Here is a 7,182-nt window from a genome sequence, read left to right as displayed (position 1 = left end):
TACAAGAAATAAAAACATTAAATTCTTATAATTTAAATTGTTTATTTTATTGCTTTACATTATACAAATGCAAGTAAAACAAGCCATTATTGTATGTAGCCAGCATTCCTCAGTTCCTTGAGTATGAAGGATATTTCTTTGATGCACGAATAGTTTCCTGCACAAAGCGAACCATGTAGAAGTCTTAACCGGTCAACCAATATGTTTGGATCTTTCCATGATGTGTAATCAATCTCTTCTACCACCATCTTCCTTGCACCTTTATAAATATTATGATCTCTGGTGTCTTCCGTTTTACCACCAACCTCAGGGTAACTTTCATGTTTGAAACGGTGATCATCACAAGCTTGATCAGATTTATTTAATATATCACGTCGTTTCCACCGTTTCGGTCTCAGGACACCGCCACATTCTTCAATCTTGGCAGCTTTAGGTGCTTCATCATAGTCTATGTCTTTGTCAACAGCCTCAGAGTCACTGTAACAATCACCGTAGAAGGAATCGTCTTCACCCAATTTTCCGTAATATTTCGATGTTGATGATGTTGAAGCGTCTTCATCGTCTTCATGCTTCCTTTTTAGGAGTCCATCATTTTTACAAAGTAGGAAAGATCTACTTGAATTCGGCTGGAATATATTCTCACTTTTCACGTTAAGGATTCTTCCATTGTCTTCATTCTTCCGTAAATCATCAACCTCCTTCAATTTAAGTTCTTTGTCGAGATCGGAAGAGCCAAGAAAATTATTGTGGTAATGCAGATCACTCTTCCTTAGGATGGTAGATTCATCGTTGTCCTCTAGCTTGTACGCAGGCTTGGCGCTACAAGTTCTTCCATGTCTTTTTAGGCTCTCTCTCCGCGTAAACGACTTGCTACATCGGACACAACTTATCATATTGCGCAGTGGATTTTTAACACAGTCATTCTTCTCGTGTTGTCTTTTATTCTTTCTCAAGATAAAATCTTTACTGCAAAACTTACACCTATGTTCTTTCGATACAGCGTCAGATCCCAAATCAGAATTCATATTAGTTACTGAGACTAATACCAGATACCAATTGAGTGTTTTAAATTAGATTCAATACTTAAATAGAAATTTTTTCATATTTCATCAGCGAGAATTAATATATCTCCTGCAAAAGTACTTTATGCATGTAGTTCTGCTTTTCAACAACAGATGTCGCCACATGTTGCTTGCAGGTAAATAATATTTAGTTATTTTATGCGGGATGCGGGATGCTCACTAACGATCGCAAAAGAAGGATGGCTTCGCTAGACTCCAAGGTAAAGGAAGTTCGTCTTGCATGTTGGTGCTCCACAGATGTCTCATGGCATAATATTAATTTGACTGAGTAATGATATGTGTTAATTCCACCTTATAAAAATATTGCAAGTTTTGATTTAGTAGCAGAAATTATCGAATTAAATGTAACTCCAACATGTGGCGACATCTGTTGTTGAAAAGCAGAACTACATGCATAAAGTACTTTTGCAGGAGATATATTAATTCTCGCTGATGAAATATGAAAAAATTTCTATTTAAGTATTGAATCTAATTTAAAACACTCAATTGGTATCTGGTATTAGTCTCAGTAACTAATATGAATTCTGATTTGGGATCTGACGCTGTATCGAAAGAACATAGGTGTAAGTTTTGCAGTAAAGATTTTATCTTGAGAAAGAATAAAAGACAACACGAGAAGAATGACTGTGTTAAAAATCCACTGCGCAATATGATAAGTTGTGTCCGATGTAGCAAGTCGTTTACGCGGAGAGAGAGCCTAAAAAGACATGGAAGAACTTGTAGCGCCAAGCCTGCGTACAAGCTAGAGGACAACGATGAATCTACCATCCTAAGGAAGAGTGATCTGCATTACCACAATAATTTTCTTGGCTCTTCCGATCTCGACAAAGAACTTAAATTGAAGGAGGTTGATGATTTACGGAAGAATGAAGACAATGGAAGAATCCTTAACGTGAAAAGTGAGAATATATTCCAGCCGAATTCAAGTAGATCTTTCCTACTTTGTAAAAATGATGGACTCCTAAAAAGGAAGCATGAAGACGATGAAGACGCTTCAACATCATCAACATCGAAATATTACGGAAAATTGGGTGAAGACGATTCCTTCTACGGTGATTGTTACAGTGACTCTGAGGCTGTTGACAAAGACATAGACTATGATGAAGCACCTAAAGCTGCCAAGATTGAAGAATGTGGCGGTGTCCTGAGACCGAAACGGTGGAAACGACGTGATATATTAAATAAATCTGATCAAGCTTGTGATGATCACCGTTTCAAACATGAAAGTTACCCTGAGGTTGGTGGTAAAACGGAAGACACCAGAGATCATAATATTTATAAAGGTGCAAGGAAGATGGTGGTAGAAGAGATTGATTACACATCATGGAAAGATCCAAACATATTGGTTGACCGGTTAAGACTTCTACATGGTTCGCTTTGTGCAGGAAACTATTCGTGCATCAAAGAAATATCCTTCATACTCAAGGAACTGAGGAATGCTGGCTACATACAATAATGGCTTGTTTTACTTGCATTTGTATAATGTAAAGCAATAAAATAAACAATTTAAATTATAAGAATTTAATGTTTTTATTTCTTGTATTCTGATTTCTAAGACTTAGATCTCGTAACTTGTGCTTCCTTGTTGCCTTTTTTTTTTGTTGATGGAGCTTCCAAATGTGCTGCCTTTTCGATGATGGTGCTTCCAAATGTGCTGCCTTTTCGTTGTCGGTGCTTCCAAATGTGCTGCCTTTTCGTTGTCGGTGCTTCCAAATGTGCTGTCTTTTCGTAGTCGGTGCTTCCAAATGTGCTGCCTTTTCGTAGTCGGTGCTTCCAAATGTGCTGCCTTTTCGATGATGGTGCTTCCAAATGTGCTGCCTTTTCGTTGTCGGTGCTTCCAAATGTGCTGCCTTTTCGTTGTCGGTGCTTCCAAATGTGCTGCCTTTTCGTAGTCGGTGCTTCCAAATGTGCTGCCTTTTCGTTGTCGGTGCTTCCAAATGTGCTGCCTTTTCGTTGTCGGTGCTTCCAAATGTGCTGCCTTTGCGTTGTCGGTGCTTCCAAATGTGCTGCCTTTTCGTAGTCGGTGCTTCCAAATGTGCTGCCTTTGCGTTGTCGGTGCTTCCAAATGTGCTGCCTTTTCGTTGTCGGTGCTGCCAAATGTGCTGCCTTTTCGTTGTCGGTGCTGCCAAATGTGCTGCCTTTTCGTTGTCGGTGCTTCCAAATGTGCTGCCTTTTCGTTGTCGGTGCTTCCAAATGTGCTGCCTTTTCGTAGTCGGTGCTTCCAAATGTGCTGCCTTTTCGTTGTCGGTGCTTCCAAATGTGCTGCCTTTTCGTTGTCGGTGCTTCCAAATGTGCTGCCTTTTCGTAGGCGGTGCTTCCAAATGTGCTGCCTTTTCGTAGTCGGTGCTTCCAAATGTGCTGCCTTTGCGTTGTCGGTGCTTCCAAATGTGCTGCCTTTTCGTTGTCGGTGCTGCCAAATGTGCTGCCTTTTCGTTGTCGGTGCTGCCAAATGTGCTGCCTTTAAGTAGTCGGTGCTTCCAAATGTGCTGCCTTTTCGTAGTCGGTGCTTCCAATTTTTTTTCCTTTTTTGAAGGTGCTTCCAAGTGTGCTTCCTTTTTTTTTTTGATGGTGCTTCTATTTTTTTAATGTTGTTTTGACTCTAGTATTTTAGTAAAATGTTCTTGGTTTGACTAGCGTATTATTCCATACGGTGCATGTATATAAGCGAGTCCTAGACAGCAGGACGCTCAGTTTTGTTACTGACGTCGACGGTGTACGGATCACCTAGTTTGTTTCTTCTGGTGCATAAGACGTGTAATTGCTTGTTCTTGAGACTTCGATGGCATCTTTGCCGACTTTAACGTCGTACTCGATGGAGGATGTACCATCGACTACGGGAACCATGACGTCGGCGCCGACGATGTTGGAGCAGATCCCGTTGGCAACGCCTCTGACAACACTGGAGGAGACTTCGATATGTGCTGTTCCACCATTAGCTGAAGTTTCATCAGCATTGAATACTTCAATTAATGAAGAGCGTACTTCGCATCAGTGCAAATACTGTGGTGTATCATTTACTATCACCTCAAATGCTCGCAGACATGAAAGAAGCGGTTGTTCTTATAATGTTCAAATAATACAATTTCAGTGCAATAAGTGCAATAAACTAATTTCACGTCTCGATAGCTTACATCGTCATTATAAAAAATGCTCCGAGACGTATAATGAACATGGTTATTGATTTGACTCATGTGTTGTACCGGCTAATGAGACTATATAAGTGATATGAACTTCAGTCCGTCTCTGGCTGCGGTGATACCGGATCGGATAGACATTTAAAGTCATGTAAAAGGCTTAGTCCGTACAATAAGAAGACTGTTTGAATCGAGGAATCCAAAAGGCTTTAGTAATTTGTCAGTGTTTTTTTTTTTGTACTTGTAGTAGTGTATTGAATTTATGTAATAAAATTTTTTTAAAAGAACTTGTGGTGTTTTTATTTTCTCAAACCTAACACTTTTTTAGTATTTTTTTAAATTAAAGTTGTTTTGTATCGGCCAGGGATTGAACCAAGGACCTAAGTCGATCCAATCAATCATTATATGGATTAGAAATTTATTTAATGAATTTTGAACTTTTTCCCGAATCTCTAGCATTACAATTACGAATTTCCAATATGGTGGTCTTGTTGTCTGATAGGATGATGGTAGTAGATGATTTAAAGTCTCTTTACGAATGTTGAACATGGTTTATTGAAATTATTATTTTTTACATAAAATTAAACATTATTGCATCGATCGGGTATCGAACCGAGGACAGGAATCGATCGAATCAATATGTAAGTTAATGAGTGATTTATTTAATGAATTTTGGAACTTTTCCCGAATTTCTAGCTAAATAATTACGGATTTTCAAGATGGCGGCCAAATTTCAAGATGGCGGGCACCTTAGTAATAAATGATTACTGCACTCTAGCGGGTAAGAACTAAACTAACATGGCGTCAGCGCACTCTAGCGGCCGAAAACAAGATGGTGGTCTCCAGCAACGAAGACAAGATGGCGGATTTGACGTCATAATAGGTGACGATATATATGCTTTAAGAAAAGTGGTGGGAGTCAGTCTGCTAGCACCCACCTAGGGGGAAGGATCGGTCGCCATTTTTAATTTTTTTTGTACTCGACGGGTTCGAACCGAGGACTCCGAGCTCCGTGTCGTTAATGTATGATTTTTTAATTTTTTTATTAAAATTTTATTATTTAAATTTTTTTATAATTTAAAAAAAATTTCATTAAATTCGGATAATAAATAAAAAAGTTAAAGATGGCGGCCGTAACGTAAATTGCAACGGTGACGTCATCGTCCAATATGGCGGAAAACACAATGCCGGAATTTTTCGAGAACACAATGACGTCATCCAAGATGGCGGATCCAAGATGGCTGATCCAAAATGGTCGCCGGGGTCAAGGTCAAGGTCAAAGGTCAAGGTCACAACCATCCAAGATGGCGGTCATAATCCTAGATGACGTCAGAGGCTTATCGGAGGCTGTAGACAAGGATGCTTAAGCCTCTTTTAGGAATTTGGGTTCTTTCTAGGGCAAAACGACTTTTGAGGATTTTCGAAATCCGAATTTTTGAATTGTGGAATTATTTGAGATTTTTTGGCGGAAATTTTTTTCAAAAAAATTGAAATTTGGACGATTTTTGAGGAATTTTGGGCAATTTTTGCCCAATTTTGGTCATTTTTGGCGATTTTTGAGGATCAAATTCCAGGTCAAACTTGTCCCGTTACGATGTGTCCCGTTACACTCCTCCAAGATGGCCGCCGTGACGTCACAATGTAAACAATCTTCAATCCTCCGCCTGGCGCCTGCGCCAGAAAATACTAACCTATACTACTAAGACCCAGTCAACATTTTGAAGTGATGAAACGCGGAAAAAAAAATTGCTTCATTAATTTTATTATTAATATAAACCCAGTGTTTTGATACTAATATATTTATTTAAACTGTATGTTCTAAATGCATCCTATACAATGTACATAGCAAAGTATTTTTAAGCTTCGTGGTAACTCTTACTTTTCAAACGATTGTAAATGAACTGATTCTGCGTCGTATTCCCGTAAGCGCGCTGCGTGTAGACCGCGCGGTGCGACCAAGGTGACGTAGTGCGCATTGGAGGTCGAGTTTGGGCGGCCGGACGGTTTCGCCACCTTTTCTTTACACCGTGGCTCCGCCCACCCGGGCACACATACGGTGCGCAGAGCATCAGGAAAAACAACGCGATTTCAAAACTAGTCATGATATCCGAGTGGGGTCTGCTTACGAAAAGCATTCAAGAGTTCCCCGAGGGCCGAAAACTACTCTTGATTTCGGATTAAGTTTTTAAACTGTATTTCTAGGATAGTTAAAATGGCTAAAACGCATGTTTTCAGAGTAATTTTTAGGCGTAAAACAACCAGTACAGATTCTTGAAAGCACTAAGGGACTTGCATTACCCCTTTATCATCATTTCACATCCATGTAATGTTACGGTCACCGCTCAAATTACACAGTTATCTTGTGACGACGAGAAGACTGCGCGCCAGTTCAGAGCCTTGCACTTAGAGGCTATAACATGCTAGAAATACCAGCGAGCGTCGCGCTTATCATCCCGCCTCACTAACACAGATACCCCACCTCGTCAGGGGTGTATCTGTGTTAGTGAGGCGGGATGATAAGAGCGACGCTCGCTGGTATTTCTATCGCGGTATAGCCTCTAAGCGCAAGGATTACTGTGAAATTTGAGCGGTAACCATAACATTATATGGTAGAGAAATGAAGATAAAGGTGTAATGCAAGTCCCTTAAGTGCTTTCATGAATATGTAGCCTAAACATTTCTCTGAAAACACGCGTTTTAGCCATTTTAACTCTTGTAAAAATACATTTTAAAAACTTAATCCGAAATCAAAAGTACTTTTCGGCCCTAGGGGAACTTTTAAATGCTTTTCGTAGAGAGACCCCACTCGGATATCTCGAGTAGTTTTGAAATCGCGTTGTTTTTCCTGGAGCTCTGCGCACCGCGTGTGTGCCCGGGTAGGCGGAGCCCTGTACGACGCCGCGAGGGAACGAGACAGCGCGGTTGTCGCCAGAGAGGCGTGACCGTGACACACTACCCCCACGTGG

This window comes from Bacillus rossius, chromosome 3 (assembly GCF_032445375.1).
Source record: "Bacillus rossius redtenbacheri isolate Brsri chromosome 3, Brsri_v3, whole genome shotgun sequence".
In the NCBI taxonomy this organism is placed as follows: domain Eukaryota; kingdom Metazoa; phylum Arthropoda; class Insecta; order Phasmatodea; family Bacillidae; genus Bacillus; species Bacillus rossius.
This window is presented reverse-complemented; position numbering follows the sequence as displayed.